The sequence below is a fragment of the Myotis myotis genome, unplaced genomic scaffold, assembly GCF_014108235.1.
Source record: "Myotis myotis isolate mMyoMyo1 unplaced genomic scaffold, mMyoMyo1.p scaffold_m19_p_16, whole genome shotgun sequence".
Lineage (NCBI taxonomy): Eukaryota > Metazoa > Chordata > Mammalia > Chiroptera > Vespertilionidae > Myotis > Myotis myotis.
The window spans coordinates 27,352,406-27,379,494 of record NW_023416320.1 but is presented as its reverse complement, the minus strand read 5'-3'; the positions used below and the strand labels follow the sequence as shown (position 1 = coordinate 27,379,494).

The 27,089-nt window shown below is 39.6% G+C and overlaps 1 pseudogene; it reads left to right on the top strand.

The window, feature by feature from the left end:
• The window catches only part of LOC118670798, a 44,942-nt pseudogene extending 18,148 nt beyond the window's left edge, over positions 1 to 26,794 (top strand).
• The last annotated feature ends 295 nt before the right edge of the window (positions 26,795 to 27,089 follow it).

Below are 27,089 nucleotides of genomic sequence, written 5' to 3'. Positions count from 1 at the left end.
ATTTAATTTTAAAATTAACAGAATAAAGGAGAAAAAACCATAAGAAAATCTCAACACATGCAGAAAAAAGCAGTTGATAAAATTCAACATTGATTCCTTTTTTAAAAAAAATAGCAATTTGATATTTATATACCTTTTTCTTTTAATTGAATTTTTTTGTTTTTGTTTTTTGTTTGTTTGTTTGTTGTGGGGGTTTTGTTGTTGTTGTTTTTGGTAGAAAGTGGAAGGGAGAAGAGAGAGTGAAACTTCTATGAAAGAGAAACACCTATTGGCACATCCTCTACTGAGGATTGAGCCTGCAACCTGGGCATGTGTCCAAACCGGGAATCTAACTGGGTGACCTTTTGGTGCATGGGACGATGCTCAACAGAGCCACACTGGCCAGGGCTCAAATCTATTCTTGATAAAAATTCTTAGCAAACCAAAAATAGGCAAGAACTTCTTTTACCAACCAAACAGTATTTATAAAAAACCTGCAACAAATATCATAGGTAATAGTGAAATGTTGAATGCTTAACTTTTGGGATTGGAATGAGATCAGGCTACCTGCTATCACTACTTCTACTGTAATGGTGAGCTAATCTAGATGGCAAGGCAAGAAAATAAAAACAAGTAAAATTTATATGAGGTGGAAAGTAAGAAATACAATATTATTTACAAATAATGATTTCATGTGATGAAAATCCAAAGGGATTTACATATACATTTTAGAATTAATAAATTCAATTAATACTGACATAGATACAAATGAAATAATAGGACAACAGGGATGCACTTGCCCAAAAATAGTTTTTGTGGGGGTTTTTTAAAGGAGATTCTTCTTTTTTTCTCATATGTATATATTTTTTATTGATTTCAGAGAGGAAGGGAGAAGGAGAGAGAGATAGAAACATCAATGATGAGAGATAATCCTTGATTGGCTGCCTCCTTCACACCCCCTACTGGGGATCGAGCCCACAACCCAGGCATGTGCCCTGACCAGGAATCAAACCTTGACCTCCTGGTTCATAGGTCAATGTTCAACTACTGAGCCAGGCCAGCCAGGCTATTGTTTTGTGTTTTAGAAGGGGAAGTGGTAATACAAGTTTCCAAGATTTTGACAAACTCTCCCTTGAGTAAACCCTCATACTTTGGTATATAGCCTTTTGCATACTTCTTTCTTCATCACACAGAATGTTAAAAAAAGACATGTACTCAAGGATTAAGAATTAGTAAAATTAGTTTTTACTGCTTCCTCACATTCTCAAATGAAACTGATATTTATCTTTTCTGCCCAGGGAATAGCTGTGAAGCCATAAACAATGACTCACACTGAAGTTTGGAGCCATTGACTTGAGCCAACCTAAGGAACTACTAGTTGTGCCTACCATGACTTTTGCCACATTAGTGCAAATAGCAGCACGGTGCAAAGGGTGAATATGTCTTAGTGTTATTATGAACTCTCTGAAAGTGTTTCAGGACCTCAGGATCTATGGACCACTCTTTAAGAACTACTGATCTACCAAATTTGAACAGAGCCTTTGACCCAGCTAGTGTATTCCTAGGACTTTGCCCAACAAATGCACCTTGATGCAACAGAGGTGAATCAAGAAATGTGCAAGAACATTTACAGAAGTACCATTCATAATAGCCAAAATGGGAAACAACTTAAAATGTAAATAAAAATAGAATAAATAATAAATTGTGGAATATCCATACAATAGAATACTATAAAGTAATGAAAATAAATAAATGTTTCAAAGTTACATGCAATATATGAATAAATTAAGAAATGTAATATTGAGAGAGAAAAATGTTCAGAGTACCATTTCTCACAACAGCAAAAACTTGGAAGTAACCCAAATGTCCATCAAAGAGAAAATGCATGAAAAGTAATGTAGTATGTTTATACAAAGGAATATTATACAGGAGCCAAAACAAATAAACTACAGAAGGAGACAACAATATGGAAGAAACTTAGCAATATAATGGGTGAAGAAAGTAAGTTCCCAGTAATTACCTAAAACACAATACTCTTTTTGAAAGTTACAAAAAAATACAAAATTAGAAGATATCCTATATAATAAAAGGCTAATATGCAAACTAACTGAACGGCAGAACGACCAGTCACTATGATGCACACTGAGCACCCCAGGGCAGATGCTCAATGCAGGAGCTGCCTTCTGGTGGTCAGTGTGCTCCCACAGGGGGAGCACCACTCAGCCAGAAGCTGGGCTTACAGCTGGTGAGCACAGCAGCGGTGGCGGGAGCCTCTCCCGCCTCTGTGGCAGCACTAAGGATGTCCAATTGCTGGCTTAGGCCTGCTCCCCACAGGAGCTGTCAGTTGGACATCCCCCAAGGGCTCTCCCGGACTGCACTGCAAGAGGTGCAGGCTAGGCTAAGGGACGCCCCCCTCCCCGAGTGCATGAATTTCGTGCACCAGTCCTCTAGTATCATTATATAAGAGAATGATTAACACAAGACTTAGGTTAGCTACTTCCTACGGTGAAGGGAAGAGGCATAGGGTGTCAGAACCCATTGTCAGATGTTGGTTGTTTTCAAGATCCTAGCTTTTGTGTTTAGTGGTGGGTTCACAGAGGCTTAATATATTACTATCCATAAGTAAATAAATAAATAGATGATACCTGGGTTAAATTTGAGACTGCAAGGAACAAAATTTCAGATTAATCCAATTATCTGCCTCTGAAGTCAGTCCTTCATTAAAAAATATAATAGGTATAAGAAATGTAATCGTTGTGTTTTAAAAAATTGATTGGATGAAAAGTAAAATGTGTACAAATGAGTATCAAATTGAATTTGAAAGATCAAATTGGGCAATTCTGGCAGGGAAAAGAAAGGAAAGAAGGATGGAGAAAGAAAATACGTTTAAAATTAAGATTTATTACCAATAGATGTAGAAGTACCGAAATCCAGGTAATAAGTACCACCAAAAGAAAAAATATATAAATGAGGAGAAAAAACAATAGAGGCAATATCCCATAGTTAAAGAATATTAAGAGCTTGTAATTTGCCAAAGAGGAAATGTAAATGGGAAAGTAGCACACATCTAGAAACATGTTAGTAATATTTAAGAACAATGAAGAAAAAGAAAATTCTAAAATTTGTATGGAAAAATTATCAAACAAGAAGAGCCAAAAGAGTTTAAAAATAGAGTGGTGGGGGTATATTTGTCCTACCAGATGCCAAAGCGCATCAGAAAGCAGGCATGCTTGACACACTGGGTTATAGTGTGAAAAGACAATGGCACAGGCTAGAAATTACAGACATCAACTCATATCCATAGAAGAACATAATATATTGCAGAAGTCACTTTACAAATCAATGCTTATGAAGGTTATTAGTGTTGGATAATTGGATAACCAGATGGGAAGAATTCATTTGTGTCCTGCATTATTAGTTTGCTAGGGTTGCCATAATAAAGTACCACAAACTGAATGGCTTAAACAACAGCAATTTATTTTCTCATATTCTGGAGGCTGGAAGTCCAAAATTAAGGTGTTGGCAAGGCTATGTTGTCTCTGGAGGCTCTAGGGAAGGATTATCCCCCTCTCTCTCCTACCTTCTGGTAGTCCCTTGGCTTGTGGCATCAAAATTCCAGTCTTCACATGACATTCTCCATGCATGTGTGTGTCTACATTTCCTTTTGTTATAAAGACACCAGTCATTTTGGATTAGGAGCCCTTCCTACTCCAGTATGATCTCATCCTAACTAATTACATCTGCAACAATCCTATTCCCAAATAAGGTCAGATTCTGAGGTATTGGGGTTAGGATTTCAACATATGAAGGGGCACACAATTCTCCCTATAACATATCTCTCTACCTTAGTCTTTACACCAAAATAAGTTACTCAAAGATGAAAATTTGATAAAAGAAAAATTACAAAAAGAGCAATGGGGTTTTTGAAAAATTGTTTTTGTTTTTGAAAAATCCCAGAATGAGGATGATCATGTTAAATACAATAATTCAATTCAATTCAATTATCGCAAAAGCCAGAGCCATAAAAACAAACAAAAATGAATTGCAATAACTGTGTTATTTTTTAAATTTTACATAGTGGGAACCCTATAAATAAAAAATAAATGATAAACCAAGAAAAGGATAGTTTTGTGATTTGTATCATAGAAAAAAAGTGTATCTCCTCTAACTCAAAAAAAGAACAGCAGTAAAATGGAAAAACAAGCAAAGATACCAAAAGAACAACCAAACTGTCAAAAGCACAGGGACTTATTTTTCTGTGATAAACTGGCTGTGAAGACAAATCCCAAATATTAACTCACAAACATGCTTTGAGCAGAGGACCCACAGACAGAACAATCCCCCAAGGGGATCAAACCAAAGAAGACAATGGTCTTACTGAGATATAAACACGAAAAGTAAAGCTCAAAAGAAAAGAACTCCATTTTGTACATAGAAATACTGTCATATTTTCCACCCGCAGAAAGTTGTTTACATTCTCTAAATGAGTTAAGATGTCAATACATGAAGTGCATATAACATTGCTTACTTTACTGAACACATTGGTTATTAACGGTGATTGATTACACAAAGATTCAGGATAATAAATAGCGCACTTAGTAATTTTACAATAAATATTCAATATAATAAATATTATGTAAGGCCCTTAGAACAGTGCCTGATGCGATAGTTAGTATACACCAAAAAAAATTAGCCATTATTTTCATAATCATTATTGTTATTAATATTATCTCTTCCCTATATGTTTTCTTCTAGGGCTTTGCTATTTGAAAAACAGTTTTCCTGGTGCAATGAAAAGTGATCTCAATAGATGGCTCTCTGGCACTTTCACTTTCTCAAGGGAAACTCATTTGCCCTGTTAGAGGGTTGGCTCCAAGGTTTGTCCACGCCTAACAGACCCGGCATTAAAGAGTCCCAAACTAGAGAAAGTTCTACATAAACTTTCATCTCCCCCACATCTGAAGCCATGCCAACTATTTCTTGGGATTATTTATAATAACTCATTTTTAAAGATAATAGAAAATGCAAGTTATAATAAATTATTTTCAGTCCATAAAACATGTATTCAGTATCCACAGATAAATGCTTTTAAGCAGTTCTATTTTTCAGTCCTAGCAATAATTCTATCATGGGAGTATTATCTCCATTTTATGGTGAGGAAACCAAACCTCAGCCCAGATGTATACTTTGTCCAGTGGCCTGAAAGGAAGAAGAGAAGACTCTTTCAGGATTCATACTTTGTGATCCTAATAATCTCTATCATTCTGGATGCACATCTTGTGCCCAGATAGTGATTGGAGAGTACAAATCCATCATCTGCCCAGGTTATAATGTGATGCTGCATAGTCATATCTGTACTGAGGCAGTCAAAATAGCCTCAATTAGCTTGAAATCAGGAGGAAGAAAGTAAGAGTCAACCCCATTTTGTGAAACAAGATCAACTATACATTGCTCCTTTAAGGACAGCAGAAACCATCTGCCTCAAGACCTTAATTTCTATTTACTTATTTTAAAGTTAGTATTTTATTTTATTTTATTTTATTTTATTTTATTTTATTTTATTTTATTTTATTTTATTTTATTTTATTAATCCTCACCTGAGGACATGCTTAGAGAGAGGAAGGAAGAAAGAGGAAAACATAGGTGGTTGCCTTGTGCACACTCCCTGAATCAGCAACATTTTGGTGCACAAGACGACACCCAACTGAGCCTCTCCAGGCTGCGTTGAAACCTTAAAGACTTCCCTCAGGTGGGTCAATTTCCCTAAGAGAAGAGGGTAAGACCACTGCAATTGGAAATGTTCTGAACCTGGTGCCAGAGAAAAACTAAGCATTTTCTTGATGACCCTGCACAATACTGTGAGAAAATTGACTGCAAAAGCCTACTTTCATACTGCCTTCTCTTATTTTCTGCCCATTGACAAATCTCTAGCAATATTTTGCAAAGACAAAATGCACAGCAAATGTCCACATTATGGCACCTTCTCCATATTGAGAACTCAGCTGTGCCACTGTTGACTTTTTCTCGAGATTTTTTTTCTTCCCCTCTCAAACTGCTTTCTTGGCCAGATTTGATAATAGTTTTGTAAGTGATGAGGATGTAATTGCCTACAATAATGAAAATCTACAGAAATTTTTAAATTTTTTATTTTCCCTGTAGGCATACTTAGTATATCCCTCCCCAGGCAGAACCTTCTGAGTGTGCGTGTATGCACATATTATAGACAATTACCATGTTAAGAAAATATTCAATTTACTCCCCCCACACACCAAAATAAACCAACAACAAAATACCATACTTTGTCCAGTGGAATATAGTATCTTACATGAAGAAATAGATAACACCCAACCCGTCAGTCTCATGGCTCTACTATTTATAATATGTACTTAAAAATTAGAAATAAATCTAATTTTTATATCAAAGCTAAAATTAAATAGAGACATTGATTAGTCAAACTAAAATGAAGTGCTTAGAAAACAAAATTTGAGACTCTAGACTTTGATATGTTCAGAAATTTATAAACCAACTGTGACCCAGCCTGAGAGGCCTTGTGAATTCCACTCATTGTCGTGGATGGGTCAAAACAAACAGCTATTTGTCTAAAAAATCCAGGCAAACCTGCAGGGAAAATAAACAAACTTTGGAAGAATTGTTCCAAAGATAACTCTATAGAAACACAAAAGGGAATAGATTTAAAATCCCCAAATTGAAAATGTGGTAAAATGGGCCACAGGGAACGCACAGCCCTCAGGAAGGAACCAACAGGTAAGCCAGCACCAGGTGAGCCCTGAGAAGAGGAAGCCAGGCCCATGTCCTAAGCCACCTTTTCCAAGTCAAGTCTCCAATGGCCCAACTGAATGTACCTTTGCAGTGGTCAATTCATCGTGCCTAATAATTTGGATACTGCCATTGAGAGCTTACTGATTAACCTCTTAAATATTGTAGGTTTGAAAAACAAAGACAATACAAAATCAAATTATTATTTCCTGGCCAGGCAATAAAGAAAGTCACTGGATAGTTCACTCAGAGGAAAAAGTCAGGGGGGTGAAGGTGAAGGTGTGGTGGTTTGGGGAATGAAAACCAGCACTCTGAATAAGGCAGAGACCACAGTAAAAGATTGGTTAAAACAGGCCCTATTGTCAAGGAAAAGTCTTGGTGTAGACCCAATGAGTTTTAGTTGGTTAAAATCAGTTCTGATGAAATACAATATTTAGTTTTTTGGTATCTCCTAGGCAAATGCTGATAGAAATGGAAAATTTTCTTTATGTATAGTTCATAACAATCACATGCAATGTAGCACATATGAGAATATCCAGAATACACACACGCGTCACAGTAGTGAGTTTAAGTGAAGGAAATGTGATAGCTTTTAATTTTTGTTTTTGCTCTTCTTTCCAATTTTTTTTTTACACTGATCACATTCTGTTTATGTTGCAGTAAAAAGTTACTATGAATTGGTGCAATGCAGATGGCTCACATTTCTCTCCCTTGAGGATCTAAAGTCGAACCTTGCTCTCAGATTTTATTGGCTTCCAGACAGACAAAAATGACAGCTTGGCTTCTGAGATCTGCCAGATTTTAGCCTCAAATCCACAACTCTAGCCTCACTGCATGACAGCCCCAAATGATCTGAAGGTGATTATGGAACAACACTAAGAACGTTTTGGGAACAATTCCAGTTCTTCACACACCCACATGAATACCTGGAAGCTCAGAGTTACTATGGTGATGCTCTGGGCCCACGCGAGCTGGCCGCTCCTTGGGAACAGAGAGGGAGCTGACACTCAACATGAGGAATTAAAGACGGAGTACAAAGCTTCCTTACCATCCGGGTCAAAAACTAGATTTCAAACAGGGAGACACAACTCCCAATGATTTATCTCGTCTTTATCTTGTAACTGGCATTTCAAGTCTATTCCCTGATTGTATCCGTAATTGCTGGGTGGAGGGTTTTTTTTTTTAATGCAGTGGAATGTCTTTTCTAAACCAAATCAGACCTGTAATTTGCAAATCCCTAGAGACCAAGCAGGATGGTAAGGGCAGACCCCAGGTTTATCAAGAATAAAGAAGGGGCAAAGTTCAAAGATTCGGGAAAAACCAAATAGGCAACTACCGGATGGTATTAACTTAAGTAAACCAAATGTAGGATTAAATAGGCCTGCTGGTGTGAAAGGTGACATCATTACTCAACTTCAGCCTCCCCAAACAATGAAGAAATGTGAATAAAATTACATACCAGCATAAATCATTCTAACCCAACCCAAATCCCAGGGAGGACTAAGGAATTACCTACTTGTACAATCAAAGATAGATGAGTCCGTCCCCCACCCGTCCTGGCTCTTTGCAGGAGCAGCAAAGATTAACCTGGCCTTACCACAGGAATTCAGGCAATGATAAAGGGAAGAGAGGGCAGGAGTCCAGAACAGTCCAAAATGTCCCACTACAAGAACGTTTTTGTTGAATTAAATGTTCTGTTATTTTAAGAATATAAAGTGGGATATAAAAATTGATATCCTTTCATGCTAATCGTGATTTTTTAAAAAGTAATACATGGTCAAATAAGTTTTTCCCCATAATTTCTAACAAAAATGTATCTTCTCCCTTAACTTTATCTAAGATCATTTTTTCAAGGTTTTTTGAATTTCTTACAATAAAAGTTATATATATATATATATAAAGTTTTAAACTTGGATGACAAGAATTTCTATATTTTTTATCCATTTCCATAAAAATGTCCAATAAATGGTAAATTAATCACTTTGGTTGCAACTCTAATAATTTATTCTTTAGAATTTTCAGATCATAAAGAGACCAAGCACCAACTAAACAAACATACAAATTTGACTTGCCCTGGCCAGTTTTCCTCAGTGGTTGGAGCATCGGCCTGCAAACTGAGGGGTTCTGGGTTTGATTCTGGTCAGGGGCTCATGCCTCAGTTGCAGGGCTCAATTCCTCACTTCCCGCCCCCAAGTGGGGCGGTGCAAGATGCAAACCAGTCCAGATGTGCGATGTTTCTCTCTCTCTGTCTCTCCCCTCCCCCACTTCCATTCTCTCTAAAAAAATCAATGGAAGAAAGATCCTCTGGTGAGAATTAACAAAACAAAACAAAACAAAAAAAGATTTGACTCACCAAAACTATATACTCTTATGCAATAGTTAAATTTTATTTTAGAACACTTTCCATACAACTTGTCAAAAAAATTTCTAACAAAAAGGCAGCCACATATCAGTTTTCAATTCACTCTGTAAAATAATTTAGCTGTCCAATCAAGGGAAAGTTGAAAGTAGAAGATCCAAAACAATGAGATACCACACATACTTATGAGAATGGCTAAAATCCCCAAAACTGATGATACCAATTGCTGACCAGTGTTGTAGAGTAATAGGACCATTCATTCATTGCTGGTGGGAATGCAAAATGCTATAGCCATTTGGAAGATAGTTGAGCAGTTTCTTAGAGAGCTACACATGATCCAATTATATGATTCTGTAATCATGTTCTTAGGTATTTATCCAACTTATCTGAAAACTATGTTTATAATAAACACCTGACTGTAAATGCTTATAGCATCTTTATTCAACTACCTAATACTGGAAGCATCCAAGAATATGCTTCATTAGGTAAATAATAATCAAACTGTGGTAGTTCCATACAGTGGAATATTTTCAGAGATAACAAGAAATGAATTATCAAGCCACAAAAAGACATTGATGAATCTTAATGCATACTAGTATTACTGAGTGAAAGAATCCAGTCTAAAAACGTTACCCATTGCATACTTCCAATGATCTGACATCTGGAAAAGGCAAAACTATAGCAATGGAAAAGAAGAGCACTTAAGGGGAATGGTCTTTGAGTAGGTGATGCATCGGGAATGATTTTTAGGATGCTGAAACTATTCTGTATGATATCATAATTGTGTATGTATAACACTATCCATTTGTCAAAACCCACAACATAGAATGACTCTCATTGCATGCAGAGTTTTAAAAAATCATTTAGAAGGTGGGGTGTCCCAGAATGGAATACAGATTGTGACAAGAGAATCTAATGTATTACAAATGTATAAAACGACCTTACAGAAGGGTGGGTTTACTAATTAGAGTAGGTACTAACCTAACTACCTTTGGAAATGAGAGGAGCCTGTAAAACTAAAGGCAAATAAAACTGTATACGAGTGCTGTACTCTAATTGGCAGTGTTTCCTTCCCATGGGTGTGCAGGTTAAAATTCCGACACCACTATACGTGTATACTGGAATTGAACAATTGCTTATATGGATGGCAGATTATGGGAGTCATATTTTGTACTGCTGACATGGGAGTTTACAGAGAAGCAAAAGGAAGACACTGGAATAATTGATGCAGAAATGTATTGAGTTGGAGACCTCAGTATGAACTCATATTTCATTTAATTATGGATTCAGATAGTCACACAGAAGTATTTATAGACATGCATATATACACAGGTTAGTATACACACATATTTCCTGGCTCTGTCAGCTAAAAGGGGCCTAGAAGCAATGACACTCCAGTAGCAATGAGCAGACCTACCACCTAGATCTTGGTTTCTAATATCACTCAGCAATAAAAGGAGCCAGAGTTTCTTGGAGAAACGGCTAATTCTAGGACTGGGGCAGGCAATATACAAGGTAAGTCTGGAGCATAACATTTTGTAGTACCAGGAAATATGGAAATGCTAAAAAAACAAAAGTATACAAAACAAACAAACAAAAACCCCACATTGATGGGAATATGCAAAGGGTCCTAATTAAAGAGCTCCTAACAGCAAAAGGTATGACAATTTGAACTACAAAATAAATAAGTTAGTATTTGATTAAATAAACACACGGGGAAGAAAAGGCCAATCTCCCATGCAGAAGCATTCCAAATAATTTATGTGGATACATCACCCGAAAGGAGGTACAGCATTACTCTCCACACCTGACATGTCCGTTGCACATAGTAGCTTAATGCCAAAGAGTACAGCATGGAAAGTGGGGAAGAGGGATTTTTCAGTGGAGAATCTGACAAACACTACTTCAGCCAAAAGACTGGCTTTGAAAATACAGAAGAAAATTTTAACAATTGTGGGGATAAAATACATATGGTAAAGTAATTCTGAGAATTAAAAAATGGTTTTAAAAATTAAAGGTTTGCCGAAACCGGTTTGGCTCAGTGGGTAGAGCGTCGGCCTGCGGACTGAAAGGTCCCAGGTTCGATTCCGGTCAAGGGCATGTACCCGGGTTGTGGGCACATCCCCAGTGGGAGGTGTGCAGGAGGCAGCTGATCGATGTTTCTCTCTCATCGATGTTTCTAGCTCTCTATCTCTCTCCCTTCCTCTCTGTAAAAAATCAATAAAAACGTATTTAAAAAAAAAAATTAAAGGTTTAAGTAACCATAAGGTGTGTGTAACTCTCTACTCCTAAAAGAGATTCGATCACTCTTTACAAAGCTATTTGTATAGAAAAATAATTGTTTTATAAAAATTCAAGCAAAAGAGAACTTTTAAGGTAAAGTATGACTGTCCTGCCATCTCCTCTCCCCACCAGCAACAACTTTTCATAGTATTCTGACACCCTGCAGTTTCTTTTGGAAACCACATCAACTCTACCACCTTGCTTAGAAAAAGAAAAATCCAAGATACCGTGTAATCATTTCAGCCCATTTGTGTCTATTGTTCTTCTGCCTGAACAAAGAAAACATAAGATTTCTTCGGGAATCTTATATTATTAGAGAATAAAAATCTTTTCCTAAGAGTACAAGGCACAGTGGTTGACATTGTAGTCTAATTTCTAGGCAGTAGTTTGAATGGAAGATAGCAGCTCTCGTGTGAGCCATGCTGCCCTCGAGGTCCTTAGGGCACCTGGCATGCTCACTTCCCATGAACAATAGCAGGTCATGGTCACTGCTGCCGTCTCAAGAACTTCACCCCCCTCCACACCCTCCTCTCAGCCTGCTTCCCAGCCTTGACTGGAAACTGGCTGGCTCCCTCTACATGACAGCTATGAATGTCCCCAGCTCATGAGCTCGCTTGCGATGCAAAGCCATCATTCATTGCAGTGACACTGACACATCATGAGAATCGGACTCAGTTTTCAGAGCTCAGACTGGTTCAAGAGGAAGAGAATTCTCCTGCAAATGGGACCTGGGAAGTCATTTGCACTGTGCACTGTGCTGAGCACTGGGAGTAATGGCTGGGTGGACATTTTTTTTGAGAGCTTTTTCCTTGGTGGAGACTCTTCCTTTTCAGGAAAACAACATAAAATGAGCACAGGTTTGAAGTTAGACTGAATTAATTTGAGTCTTAACTTGTGATACACACATACACATATGCAAACGTAATAATAAAAATCAAGGATTTTGCCCTAACTGGTTTGGCTCAGTGGATAGAGGGTAGGCCTGCAGACTGAAGGGTCCCGGGTTCAATTCCGGTCAAGGGTCATGTAACTTGTTTGCGGGCAGGAGGCAGCTGATCGATGTTTCTCTCTCATTGATATTTTTAACTCACTATTCCTCTCCCTTCCTCTCTGTAAAAAATCAATAAAATATATATTTTTTTTAATCAAGGATTTTATAATGTTTATGTAACATAAATTTTTTTTAAAAATATATTTTATTGATTTTTTACAGAGAGGAAGGGAGAGAGCTAGAGAGCCAGAAACATCGATGAGAGAGAAACATCGATCAGCTGCCTCCTGCACATCTCCTACTGGGGATGTGCCCGCAACCCAGGTACATGCCCTTGACCGGAATCGAACCTGGGACCTTTCAGTCCGCAGGCCGACGCTCTATCCACTGAGCCAAACCGGTTTTGGCATGTAACATAAATTTTTAAAAAATAAATAGAACATTATGGATCCATTTGAAACCTCACCATTTTCCCATTCATTCATTTTCGCCCCATCCCCACCCCTCTCTCCCCAGAGGTGACTACTAAACTGAATTTGGCAATTGTGTAGCTTCTCCACTCGTGTTTTTATACTTTGACCATTGTTTTCATACATAAACAACATGAAGTATGACTTGGAGAATTTTTTTATGATATCTCATTATTGCTTTAATTTGCATTCCTTTGATTAGTGGTGTTGAGCATTTTTCATGTGTCTACTGGGCATCTGCATGTCCTCTGGAGAAGTGCCTATTCAAGTCCTTTGCCCATTTTCTAAATTGGATTGTTTGTTTTAATGGTGTTGAGTTTTATAAGCTTCTTATCAATTTTGGATCTTAACTCCTTATCCAATGTATTGGCTAATATGTTCTCCCATTTTGTAGGTTTTCTTTTCATTTTGTTGATTTGTTGATGGTTTCCTTTGCTGTGGGAAAACTTTTTAGTTTGATGTAGTCCCATATGTTTATTGAAGGAGTGCTTTGGGGTTATGAAAAATGCATTAATACATAATACTATAAGTGTATTATACTATAAATACCAAATGGAACCTATCTATCCTTCATAGTTGTTGGGGTTTTTGTAAATATATTTTTATTGATTTCAGAGAGGAAGAGAGAGGAAGAGAGAGATAGAAACATCAGTGGTGAGAGAGAATCATTGATTGGTTGCCTCTTGCACACCCCCTACTGGGGATTGAGCCCACAACCCCGGCATGTGCCCTTGACCGGAATCGAACACAAGACAATTTGAGTCCACAGGCCAACACTCTATCCACTGAGTCAAACTGGCTAGGGCCATAGTTGTTTTAATTATTAGAGATAATATAGCTAAAGCATCTTCTACATTAAATGTTCAATATATCATAATAGTTATTATTGTCTATAATACATGTAACTTAAAACCAAAAAAATTTAAATGTCTCTCTCAACAGAACAAGAGCTGAAGACTGCTTCAGCCACACTGGCCTCTGTGGAGAATGGTAGGAGACTACTGTTTTCCAATATAGCCTTTTCTTCTTTCTTCCCAATTTTTTTATTGTTGACACTATTACAAATGTCTCCCTTTGCCCACTTCCCCTCAGCCCCCACCCTCCCCTCCCCTGGCCTTCACCACACTACTATCTGTGGGCATGGCCTATGCATATATGTTCTTTGGTGCCGGGGTCCAACCCCAGCAGGTCCAGGGGTCCCCAAAGGTGTAGACGGAGTCGGCGAAGAAGGAAGACACGGAGACAGTGTTCAGTTGATCAGCAGCCTAGCCAGGATCTCCAGCCAGGATCTCCAGCCAAGTTCTGGTCTGGATCTCCAGAGAGGTTCTGCTGTTTAAGGTCTTGTTACATCCGTATTTATCCCAGTTGATTTTAATCCTGTCAATTTCTATTACAAAGGTTAGGGCGTTTCTTATCTCCATTCCAGGGAGTAAAGATTATGTAGCTTAAGCATGATTGTTTGTAGTGATTAACTACCCGCCTGGCACTTAGTTAAGGAGTTTCATCCCCTCCCTGACTTCAGGGAAAAATTCATACCTGGGGAAACAACCTTTCTTGGAGAGGTGACCTTGGTTAAAACACACAGCGCTAAGGGGAGCAAACATATTAAGAACAGTATGCTATATACCCCAGGTCCCTTGAAACATATGCTGTGCAGATGTTTCTTTCCTGCAGCGACTGTGTCAAGCAGCAAGGATGGACCGGCTTCCGGCACTTTGGTTAATTACCCCTCTCCTTTTAAAACTATGAAGGTCATTACTTTCATAATAATTAAAAGCAATAAATGGCCTTTTTTCACTTTGCCTCATGTCTTTTTTATTACCCCACTCAAAAAGCCTTAGGAATCCTTCCCACCCTTCCCGGTGGTTAACGTCCATTCACTGGTTCACTAAACTATTCCTAAGTATTTTCTATCTGCCATATGCTGCAGTTAGGCAAAGTAATATATAAATATATTAGTAAATTCCCACCATGAAGAATTTCCATCTGATTGAGGTAAGAAAAGAAGGATTCAAATATAATAAAAGAGACGTAAGAAGTTAAAGAGTACATATGGTAACTGTTGCAAGAGATAAGACATGAAAGGCGTCTCTGAGAACCATTGTAATTCAGAAAAGCTTCAGGATAAACTAGAATCTGCAGTGGGTATTCGTGTGTGGCTAGGATTTGGGAGGAGAAAAGGAGTGGATATTCAAAGCTAGGCTAATCAGAAGTGACTTAAAAATTGTAAATAGATCCCGATTGCTCAAAGAAGTGAGTTTAGAAAGATGAGCTGGAACTCGACTGAGGTTAAGTCAGTGAACAGAGTGTGACAAGGTAAAATAACAATGTCTTGGGCAAATTGATCCAGCAGCAAAGCTCAGAATGGTCAGAGTGAGCAGAGAACCGAGGCAGGCTCTTTGCAATCACTAAAGCATAAAGTTCTAAGGGTTTGGGCCAGTTACCACGAAAGAAATACCCTTTCATTCTAATAACAATTCATTCATTGTGCTCAGCATGTGTCAGGCCCTGCACCCGCTGCTGGGGAAGCCATGGTGCTCTGCCAAGGAACCCACAGTTGACTGCACAAAAGACAACAAAACATCCAGGGAGAAGATCTGGGAGGATTTTTTTCCCGATCGAGTCCATTTGCTGGACCTTTGACCTTAGAAGAGAGACAGCACATGTTAGGCTTGTGTGGATGTCTGCTCATGAAGTTCAAAATAACATGCGAGGATGACTAATACAATAAGACTAAGCACACCACTTGCTAGGAAAGCACTTAGAAGGGCATCTCATTCAATATTAGGGATGCAAGAAAACTTCTCAGAGAAGGTGGCTTAAACTGGCTCAAAAGGACAAATACTGCATTTTTTTTTTCAATTCTAATCTGCTAACGTGTCCACTTTTTGACATATCTGAGATGAGATGTGCCCCACAATCTAAAGCAGGTCATAGTTTGATTAGGAACATTTTTTGTGTCAGTGGCCTATAAAATCTTGGTGCACCCTACAGTCCATTACATCTTAGGCTTGTCGAAATGTGGTGCCCAAACCAGAGTCTTCCCTTTCCAGAAATCTGCACAGCCATTATTGTCAGCAAATCTTTTAGATTCCACCTCCGTAAGGACACTTGTATACACTTGTATATACAAGTGCCCTTATCGTCTCTACTGCCACCAACCCTGACTGTAGACTATTTCAACAGCCTCATTCTGTTTCCTCTGTTCCAAAGCTTATCCTCTCCCATGTAGCATCCACCCCTCCACCAGGCAGATCTTTCCAAAAACCAAATTTGCTTATGTCACTTCTTTCAAGATAGAGTCTAAACTCAATAGAATGGCATACAAGGCCTTTTGAGGTCTAATCTCCACCAGCTGTTTACACCTGCTTCCCTGCCTCCTCCACTCCCTCACTTGGCTAACTTCTAGCTTACTTTATAAATCTAAGACACCATCAATAGCAAGTCTTGCCTTTATTTTCTGGAACATTAAGAAAGAAGAAAAAGACTCTCAATCAAATGGTGCCATGCCGTCTTAGACCAGGTTCCCCAGGAAAACGCCTCTGAGGTTTGAGTGCAGAAAGTTGACTGGGAAGGGTCTTCAGAAAAACACCTACAAGCGAATGAGGGTGGCAGGAAGGAGGGGCCAGACTAGCTGAGCTGTGATGGAACACTGAATGTGGGGTGCAGCCTTGGGTGAGGCAGCAACCTCCAACAGCCAGCAAATCCCAGAAAGGAACAACAGCTGAGAGCTGTCCTCTGTGAGCATTCTAAGAGATGGACTTGAAGGAGGGATCTGCGCAGCATCTACCTCATCCACTACAAATACCATCAATTGTGACATTGGTTCTGATACCGGGCATGCCAGGATAAGAGGTGTACATCTTCAAATCAGTTAAATACGGCATATGCGTAACCAATTCCTTGCCTGCTTACATCATTTAGAGTTAGTTTTGGTGACTTGCAACAAAGAATTCCCGTGCTACAGAGGAGAAACGGGTCCCAGGAAAAATGATCACCCATTTGTTTTAACATCTTAATAATTTCTAAGTGTATCATTCAATAGTGTTAAGTACATTCACCTTATTGTGCAACCATCACCACCATCTGTCGCCATAAGTTTCTTATCTTGCAAAACTGAAACTGTACCTATTAAACAATAACTTCCCATTTACTCCTCCCCAGTCTCCTGGAAACCATCATTCTTTCTCTATGCATTTGACTAAGTACCTCATATAAGTGGAATCATGCTCTATTTGCCTTTTTTGAAGATGACTCATTTCAGTATAATATCCTCGAGTTTCATCCATGTTGTAGTGTATGATAGGATTTTTTTCTTTTTTAATGCTGAATAATATTCTACAGTATGCATATAAAACATTTTATTTATTCATTTATCCATCAGTGGACATTGTGCTTGCTTCTACTTCTTGGCTATTGTGAATGTGCTGCTGTAAATATGGTGTGCAAGTATCTCTTCCAAACACTGCTTTCCATTTTTTTAGATACATATCCAGAAATAAGATTGCAGGATCATATATTAGTTCTATTTTTAATATTTTGAGAAATGGCCACAGTGTTTTTCATAGTGATCGCACCATTTTACAATTCCAATTTCTCTACATCTTAGCTAATACTTGTTCTTTTCTATTTTTTTATAGTAGCCATTGTAATTGGTGTGATGTGATATCTCATTGTGGTTTTTATTAGCATTTCTCTGATGACTAGTGCTGTTGAGCATCTTTTACATGTTTGTTGGCCATTTGTATATCTTCCTTAGAGAAATATGTATTTAAATCCTTTGTTCATGTTTTAATTGGGTGATTTTAATTTTTTTGGTTCAGCTGTATAAGTTCATTATATACTCTGAAATAGTAACACTTATTCAATATAGAATTGCAAATCCTATATAATAAAACCCTAATATGCAAATCAACTGAACAGCGGAATGACCAGTCGCTATGATGCGCACTGACCGCCAGGGGGCAGATGCTCAATGCAGACGCTGGTTCCTGGTAGTCAGTGCGCTCCCACAGAGGGAGTGCTGCTCAGCCAGAAGCCAGGCTCACGGCTGGTGAGTGCAGGGGCAGTGGCAGAAGCCTCTACCGCCTCCATGGCAGTGCTAAAGACACCTTGGGGGATGTCGGCCTGCTGGCTTAGCTAAGTTGGCAGGACATCCCCTAAGGGGTCCCGGACTGCGAGAGGTTGCAGACCGGGCTGAGGGAGCCCCCCCCCCCCCCAATGCACAAATCTTGTGCACTGGGCCTCTAGTTGTATTATAAATTGCTAAATGCTATACTTTCCTCCACAAATAGCTGTGAACACTGTGCCCAGGCAACTAAGTGCACAATGTGAAAAGGCTGGTTCCTGCCATGAGTCCCCCTTCTTGCCCTCTTTTGACTGTCACCTCATGGCCTTCAAACACACCAATTAAATCCCCTTGTTCCGCTTGCATGCACTCTACCTTGAACCCCAATACAGGCACTTGTGTCTCCCAGCCCACCACCTGTGTTATCCCACCTGAAAACAGTGGGTTGGGAGCATGTGGTTGAGCTGGCGACCTTAGCACTCCCCATCTACCTCATCTTACTCTGCATGGCATGGAGTGCTCCTATCCCTAGAACCTGTGAATATAATAAACTTTGTTTTCCTGTACCTCTCCTGTGTTCCCTTTTGTGCTTGAATCTGGCTGGTGATCTCATGAAAAAATACAAAACACATATGTTTTCTCCCATTCCATAGGCAGCCTTTTCACTTTGTTGATACTGTCTTTTGATTCCCCAAATTTTTACGTTTATCATAGTCACATTTGTCTATTTTTGCTTTTGTTTCCTGGGCTTTTGCTGTCATATCTGAAAAATTATTTTCAAATGCAATGTCATGGAGGTTTTTATTCTATGATTTTCTAGGAGTTTTATAATTTAGGGTCTTACCTTTAGATGGTTAACCTATTTTGAGTTTATTTTTTTATATGATGTAAGAAAAGGATCCAATTGTGTCCTTCTGTATGTGGATATCGAGTTTTCCCACCATCATATGTTTAAGAGACGCTCTGTTCCCCATTGAGTCATCTTGGCACCCTTGTTGAAGGTCATTTAACCATATATGCAAAGGTTTATTTCTGAGCTCTCTATTCTGTTCCCTTGGTCTGTTTGTCTGTCTTTATGTCAGTGCCACACTGATTTGATTACTGTAACTTTGTAATAAGTTTTGAAAGCAAGAAGCTTGAGTACTCCAACTTTGTTCTTTTTTAACAAATTTTTTTTGGTTGTTCATAATCCTCTTAAATTCCATGTGAATCTTAGGAGTTATTTTTCTATTCCTGCAAAAATGCCATTGGGATTTTGATGAGTACGCCTACTTTTGTGCATGTGGCATTTATGGTTCCTATGGGATGTCTAACTTTAGTAGGCAATTGGTTTATGACTCAGAAGGGCACTGAGGTTGGAATAGGTCATCGTGCATAGTATTCCTGCTTCCCAAGAAGCTTCAGATAATTGTTGCTTTCCAAACTAACAGGGAGAAAAATAAAGCCCAATGGAAAAGAAGCTTGTGTGTGGTTGACATTTTCCTTGCTTCTCTATTTATCTGTAAAGTTTATACCCAGTGTTTTAAAAATAAAAATCATTTTGCTTTATTGTCTTCAAAGAGGAAAGACAAGGTGTTCCTAAATTTGAGGGAAATCACACCCTAGGAGACAAGGAGGAGGCTAAAATTCACCCTCCTCTGTCCCTCTGCCCAGCAGCATGCACATACAGTTTGGCAAGGTAGCTCAGGGTCAGGCAGTCAATTAGCCAAGGTTTTTTCCAGTCCCACCAGCATCATACCCCACTACCACGTGCTCCTGCCCCACCATTTTCAGGTGGAATAACAAAGCTACAGTGCTAACCAGTGAAGCACTCCATACCAGTTTTGCATTCATCTGGGATGCAAAATCCCAGGGCACACACCATAGACTTGTTCCCAAGAAATTTCAGGCAGGTTTTCTTTCTACTGGATATATTTCCAGATATTTCTAGACAGTATGCCAAGCACTATAAACAAGTCTTATGTTAGGGCCTTTTCCCCTTCTTTTGAAACTCTATGCCTTTCTAGGATGCTAGAAGTTGGAGTTTAAAATGTTCAGGAGGTTCTTTTTCCTGGGTAGACATGTTCATAAAGCTTAATTGCCATTGACATCCTTATTTTTACTCCATTTTCTGTCAGCATCCAAAAGGAGGTTAAGTGTTGGCTAAGGAATTTCTATCTCTACAACTACCTGCACTAGAATTACCAAGATTGCTTATTTAAAATTCACAGTCCTGGGACCCACTTCATACCTACTGAGGTCTGACGATATGGCCTAGGAATTTGCATTATAAACAAACTCCCCAAGACACTCTTATGCATATGAGCAATTTGAGAAACACTGGACTAAAACAATACAAGTTTTACCCCCAAAAATTCAACTAAGAAAATAATGATCATAATCATAGAATAGATTCCTGCACAGTTTCCAGCATACAATAAATATTCATTTGCATAGTAGGGCATTTTACAAGTTAAGCATTTGTTGATTCTCCATTAGACTCTCATATCCTTATTCCTGTTTAAATGTTTTTAAATGTGCAAGTTGTTTTTTAAAAATACACTCATAAAGCATGCCTTCATCTGTGTCCTTTACTTTCTTTTTAAGACTGAATAAAATCCCCAATGCTATTTTATATCATGATTCTTATACATGGGAAATCCTTTACACTAGCTGTTAAACACATTAAGCGTTGTCTTCGATTTAATCTTTAAGCTTAACCAGCCAGCATTGAGTCACTGTAATCTTCTAGGTCAGACAGGAAAAGAATTGACGTCGTTACAAAATACCACTGCGTAAGTGTCTTTGAGAAAATGGCAGCCAAGTGTACACAGTTGGGTAATGTGATGAGCATCGTCCCTGAGCAGGTGAGCCGGAGGGCCTGGCACCTGGCACTGCTCCCCTCTCGATGCTCTTGTGTGAGCTGTTGAGAATCCATGACACACTTTCTCTGATATCGCACATCTCAAGGAGATATCAAGATGTTTCCTCTCTCAAGCAAATCCACGGCCTATTAGGAATGACAATTTGGCACATGCTATGCTCAAGGGACAAATGCAATAAGGGATGTTTCGTACAAAGGGGCTTCCACCGTGAGCCAGCAATGTTGATCTGCAGCTAAAAACAGAGATGCTTAAAAATAAACCTTCAACTTCTCACCCTGAACAATGAAGATGTTTTCCAGAAAGCCGCACACAATCTAAACCACCGGAGAGCTAGCCAGCTCCTTTCTCCAGCTTTTACTTTTTAAAAATGAATAGGGGATCAGCTGACCTCGTTGGTTTATCTCACTAATCTGAAACACTAACTGCCCAAAAGAGATTTATACTACAAACATGCCCAAACTGTCTTGTTGGCTTGTCTCTAGCTTTCAGAAACAAACAAAGTTATCATTAGCCATTAATCTAATATCTTAAATTAATATAAATACTTCCATGTCAGAAGTCAACAACAGTGTTTAACTCAATTTTAAAGAGATGGGCTGAGATACCTTGGTTCCAATCATACAGTTATTCTCTCCCCCTCCCTTCCTTGTCTCTCCCAGCCCGCCCCAAATTAAATCAAAAGGAGGAAAAACTTGAGATGATTATCTGAGAATGGAGAGGTAGATGGCCATATTAGTCTAAATCGCCCAGGGCTCTGTGTGTGACAGGGTGCGGCGCCCCAACCCCCCGCCCCCCACGGGCCCTGCTCTGTGTGTGACGGGGTAGAGCCATAACCTCCCCATCGGCCCTGCCCTGAGTGTGAGAGTGGCGGCACCCCAACCCCCTGATCGGCCCTGCTCTGTGGGTGATAGAGGGCGGCGCCCAACCCCCTGATGGGCCCTGCTCATACAGTGTGTGCAAGCAAATCCAGGAACTAACTGTAGCACAGGAGGGTCAAAGATTGAAGACAAGGCAAACCTCAAGTTCATTCACATCAAAATTAATTTTTAAAAAATCATGGAGTCTCCTGGGACATAGTATCTATTGTCTGCTTCATTCTGGCCTAGGGTCCTGACCAGTATGACAGGAAGAGGTGAGCGCGTGCCTATGCGGTGAGTCGAACTCTGCTAGACAGCCCGACTTTTGCCCGAGTGAATTATTGCCCAGGGAAGACTGTGGTTAAAAACAAAGAGAGTGCACTGCCCCAGGACCCGCAAGACCCCAGTGGAAGGAAGGGCGGGGGAGGTCAGGCACTGAATATGCAGAGCAGTGGCCCCACTTGCTGATTCATATTCATATAAAATATCACTACGATCTTCGGATCACTGTTCCCAGACCAACTCCATTCTAATAAAGTATAATGTCCTTCTCCAAGCCTTTATGGTCTTCATTTCCCCATCTGTGACATGAAAGCAGTGCACAGCGTGATCTCCAAGGGTCCTTCCAGTCTCTCATTCTCGGTAGAATTCCTGCCGAAACCGGTTTGGCTCAGTGGATAGAGCGTTGGCCTGCGGACTGAAAGGTCCCAGGTTCGATTCCGGTCAAGGGCATATACCTGGGTTGCGGGCATATCCCCAGTAGGAGATGTGCAGGAGGCAGCTGATCGATGTTTCTCTCTCAACGATGTTTCTAACTCTCTCTCTCCCTTCCTCTCTGTAAAAAATCAATAAAATATATTAAAAAAAAAAAAAAAAAGAATTCCTGCCTCTTTCTGCTGTCACTTATGGTGGGGGCAGAAAGCCCAATCCAGCTCCTGATGTGAGGCAGACAAGGCACTTGACACCCAGGAGGCAAGTAAAGGCATATGTGGGAGTTGCCACTGAGTGGCCTAGTTACCTCCAGCAGGCCTGGGAAGATGCTAGAATTTTGAGAGCTTCCTAATGCAGTCTCTCTTAGTCTCCATGAGGTAGGGGTGTTTCTGCCTCACCCAGTGTACAAGGATTCTTGGGGGGGTCTCTGTCCATGAATAGTTGTTGGCTGCTCTCCTTAAGAGAAGCAAAGTCAGGAACAACCTATGCCACGCCATCTTGGTGAGGACTTTTTAATTTTTTTTATGGAACAGCCAATATAGGCAAATGTACTCAACATTCTAGTCACAGGAATGTGGAAATGGTTTTGCTCAGGCTCTGCCTCCAGTAAGTGTGTGATTGTCCGCTCTAGCACATTTCTGCCTGCCACTCAGCTCCTCCTGGCCTAGTCTCTCCATCTGCCCAGTGAGAGCGTCTTTCTTGATGGTTTTTAAAGCCTCTTCCAGCCACTGATTCCCTGGGGGTGGAAAGCAAGTTCATTCCTCTTTCTTCTCCCCCAACCCTAAATTCACACCCTCACAGTCATGCACAGAATAAAAGCGTGCACCCAGCTCTCGCTGTCTCCCTGACCTCCCTGTGGGCCTCTGACCAGATCTGAGGGGAAGGGTGGAAGGGAGAGAGCAACCATTCAGCCCCATCTTCAATTTCAACAGGATACAAATCCTGGCAATTGCTCAACATCATCTTAGTCTCTGTGGTGCAGGGGTGTTTCAGCCTCACCCCCTTGTTCTGGAGAACAAGAGAAGTCCCCCAGATCTTTAATCCAGATGGCACTCCGTCCTCTTCACCAATCGGTTCTCATGGAAACCTGAGCACTATCAAGGAAGCTGAGAAGAAAGGAGAAAGAGGCAGGAATTCTACATGAGAATCTAGGAAAGCAGGACTTGGGGACACCCAAGGAAATGTCCATTTCAAAGTGAAGGTTCTTATCAGCAGAAGGAGAATTATTAAAACAATCCAGGTCCTGAAAGAGAGAACCACAAGTGCAAGTGTCAGATTTCTAAGAACTGACTATGGAAAGCCAAAGTCTGGAAGACAATTTCTTCCCTCTTGCATTCAGATTAGGTTTATCCCTTCCTTCCTTTCTTCTCTCCCCAGTAAATATGTACTGAGCACCTACTAAGCATCGAGGACCAGGCTTTGTGCTGGTTGTAGCGGTGTCTGCGATTGACTTTCATTACTTCAGTCTAATCAGTGTGTGTGTGTGTGTGTGTGTGTGTGTGTGTGTGTGTGTGTGGCCAGCTAGTTTCAGCTTTAATTTACCCACATGTCCTCAAGAATGCAAGCTCCAGGAGTGGCTGCTCACTGCACATCCTAGACAGGGCACCGAGGCAGCCTTATCAGCCTTCTGCCACACAGATCGCAATCGGCCCAAAGGATTTGCTCCTTAGCAGCCTATCAAAATGGATATTTATTGCCAACATCATAAGGAATAGTAGAAGTCAGCTCTTACTGGTGAAAATATTCAAAACAGGAGAAATGGCATAATAGCTTTAGACTTTTAGTCTGAGAAGATAAAAAAGTTCTGCAGATGAATGGTGGAGATCGTTGCACAACCGTGTCACTGACCTGTCCACTTAAAAGTTGTTACAATGGCAAGTGTTACATTATGTATATTTTATCACAAAAATATTTTTAATGTTCAGACACTGCCCTCCTTGCATGAACAGGTACCAGCAATAGGGAGGCTTGTCACCAGCATCCTTCAGAAAGGGCCCTGCCTGGGTCCCCACTGGGCCCGTGTGTCACCCTTGCTTGAGGAGGATTTCTCATTGCTCAGTGCCAACTATTGGCTTCCCAGTAAGGCCTGCAGGGCAGGGGGGCAGCTAATTTCTGCAGTAAATGCAGATAGTAAATGTTTTAGGCTTGTGGGGCACACGGTATCTGTTGGAATCACTCAGCTCTGCCGTTGTATCGGGGAAGCAGTCACAGACAATACCTAAACGAGTGAGTGTGGCTGTGTGCCAGTGAAAGTTCATAGACAGGAATTTGGCCCAGCACTGAGTTTGCCGTCCTCTGGACTAGATCCCTGGGATGTTGTGTCTTGTGATTTTCCCCTAAATAATCTGTAATCGACATGCCATTGGGGAGTTCGGGCGTTTGAACATAAGGTTCCCATCCTCCTGGGTGATGTCATTCACAACACAATAGCTAATATTTCTCCACTGCAGTTCTCCGTGTCTCATGCTTGGCTCTGCTACTGACGAGTGGACGAATGTTTTCTGTTCCGCAACATTACCCCAGCCTGGCACTCCCAGCTTGGCCACGTGGTATTTATTCCACTAACCTATTGCTTGCTTGGATTTACTGCCATTTGCTTAGAAATATCCTGCTTATGTGCATAAATAAGATATTCCTGCGATTTTACTTTTGTGTGCTCCCCTTCTCTGTTGTTATGATATGTTAGCCTTGTAGAAAGTTACTTTTCCTATGTGCTGCAATATGGTATGTAATATAGGGATTATCTACTTTTTGCAATATTAAGTCGATTCTATTCATAAAACTATGTAGTCTCTACCTTTTGGAGGGCTTATGATTTTTTATCACCTTTTCCCAGTCTTTACCTTTTTGATAAGTCAGTTTTAGTCATTTATATTTCTCAGGTATCACCCATTTCAACTAGGTTTCCAAATTTATTGACATAAAGCTTTGCATACTGTATTAGTCTGCTAGGGCTGTCAAAACAAAATACCACAACGAGGTGGCTTAAACAACCGAAATTTATTTTCTCAGGGTTCTGGAGACTAGTAGCCCAGAATCAAGGTGTCTCTAGCTCCTAGTGGTTGCAGGTAATCCTTCAAATTCCTTGATTTGCAGACACATCACTTCCATTTCTGTGTCCCTCTTCACCTGGTGGTATGTGTGTCTGTATGTGTGTGTGTCCATTATTCTCTCTTCTTTAAGTACACCTCTCTCTGGCTGGATTTTAATATGCAAAGCACTTGCTCATTTGTAAATTTGTTAAACTGGAATTTTGATTTATTCCCTAACCCAGGAGTATTTGGGGAATATATTGTTAAATTTCCTAGTGCCTGGGTTTTTCTTTCTTTCTTCCTCTTAATTTGCTTTTATTGTTCATTTCTCGCTTAGTGCACTCTGCTTATTGATTATGGCCTTCATGATTCCTACTCTGAAGGCAATAAAGTTTCCCATATATGTCTGTTAGATCAAGTATGTTAATTATGATATTCTAGTTCTCCAGTCTTTTTCTTATTGAGGCATAAATGACCTATAACACTGTATTAGTTTCAATTGTACAGCATAATGATTCAATATTTGTATGAATTGTGACATGAACACCACAATAAGTCTTATTAATGTTTGTCATCTTACACAGTTACAAAATTATTTTGCTTTTACTGAGAACTTTTAAGACCTATTCTTAACAACTTTCAAATATGCAACTCAGTATTATTAACTATAGTCACTTTGCTATACATTACATCCCATGACTTACTTATAATCTTAATTACTTCTGTCTAACTAATTTGCCTATTAAGAAATATGTTGATCTCTCACAATAATTAGGGTTTTGTTCATTTTCTTTATATTCTTAACCATTTTAGCTTTTTATTTTTCAAATGTAATGTGACTGGGCACATAAAGTTTCATGACATTAAAAAATTCTTGTTCAGCCCCAACAGGTTTGGCTCAGTAGATAGAGCATCGCCCTGCAGACTGAAGGGTCCCAGGTTCAATTCTGGTCAAGGGCATGTACCTTGGTTGCGGGCACATCCCCAGTAGGGAGTGTGCAGGGGGCAGCTGAATCAATGTTTCTTTATCATCGATGTCTCTAACTCTCTATCCCACTCCCTTCCTCTATGTAAAAAAATCAATAAAGTATTTAAAAATTTTTCTTGTTCAGTTTTGCCTGTGATCAGTATCATTGGAGGCCTGATGACCTGCTAGTAGATAAGACAACCAGCTGTGAGCTAATGCCTGGGCACATGTGCAATTCTGCCACCAACACTGCACTCCAGGGCTAGGTAGTTTCTTTATTTCTCTGGACATCAGCACCTTGTTTCTGAAATGGAAGTCATAGTGATTGTCAGTGCCCAGGAGATTGGAAGGCTAGCTTCTGGTACCTGATGAGTTCTCAAAAAATATTATCTAGGATGATGATGATGATGATGACGACTATGACCCAGCTAAGTAAAGTTCTTACATTTCTTTAATGGCTGAAAACAGATCAAAAGAAGAGTAATATTTTGTGACTGGAAAATAATAATAACCTTAAATGTAAATGGATTAAATGCTCCAATAAAAAGACATAGAGTAGCTGAATAGACAAAAAACACAACCTATATATACTGTCTACAAGAGACCCACCTCAAAACAAAGACTCACACAAGTTGAAAGTGAAGGGATGGAAAAATTTTTTTCATGCAAATGGAAATGAAAAAGAAGCTGGGGTAGCAATACTCATAACTGACAAAATAGACTTCAAAAAT